General features: G+C 30.9%; 1 protein-coding gene across 1 annotated transcript in view; it reads left to right on the forward strand.

The window, feature by feature from the left end:
• Positions 1-774: 774 nt before the first annotated feature.
• Positions 775-874, forward strand: part of LOC109535336 (AT-rich interactive domain-containing protein 5B) — a gene marked incomplete in the record, with an annotated part of 82,817 nt that continues 82,717 nt past the window's right edge. The window contains 1 exon segment of the mRNA XM_048660694.1: positions 775-874.

Genomic DNA, 874 nt, shown 5'->3' on the forward strand with positions numbered 1-874 from the left:
TATGAAAATTAATCGCGTTATCAGGCGAATCCTTAATTGATTAAATGCGATTCAATACACTACTGTTATACAGCGTGAGGCAATTTAAACTATCAGATAATTTGAAAGAAATTTGTTAGTGTGGCTGACCTTTTATGAACCAGATCAAAACGGAATAGCAGTTCCACTCTGTAGTGCTAAAGCAAAACCACCTTCGGTATATGGCTATACAGGGTGGCCCAAAAATTATATTATCATATTAACTTTGATTTTTTAAAATATGTAAATGTATCAAAAATACCCGGGAATAGAAACTGTTCGTAACCAATTGAAGCTACATCGGCAATATTTTTGGCCAACTTAGTAATTTTAATGAACCGAGGCATGAAAACAAGCCTTAATACAATTTAGAATACTTTACCAGAAAAGTACCTACTAAAATTACTTCGCTCAAATGCAGAGTTTTCTAGCAAAATGACTTGCGAAATAACACTTATTAAAATAAAATGTTAACAGAAGGAGCATTAATTATAATTCTAATAAATGTAGGGAAAACGGAGTAACAAAAAATATTATGTACCTCTACTGACTATACAGTCCTCGCATAAATATAGAGATTTTGATCCTAAAATGCTGCATTTTTCTTAACAATACTGCATGATTAAATAGTAAACTTACAACCCACCACTGTGCTTTTACATAACACAAATATAACTTGCAACATAGAATTGTATGTAATTTTCAATTCAGATACTTGTAATTACTTATTCAATGGTAATTCAACTCAATTTACGACAACTTGCCTGAAATGTTAATACTTTTGTAGGTGAAAGTTCCATTACGAACAAAAAAACTTGATGCCGACTTTGTAATGAAAATAGAAACAGGTAAAAAT

The sequence above is a fragment of the Dendroctonus ponderosae genome, unplaced genomic scaffold, assembly GCF_020466585.1.
Source record: "Dendroctonus ponderosae isolate FM_Combo_2020 unplaced genomic scaffold, Dpon_F_20191213v2 Dpon_F_20191213_1, whole genome shotgun sequence".
In the NCBI taxonomy this organism is placed as follows: Eukaryota; Metazoa; Arthropoda; class Insecta; order Coleoptera; family Curculionidae; genus Dendroctonus; species Dendroctonus ponderosae.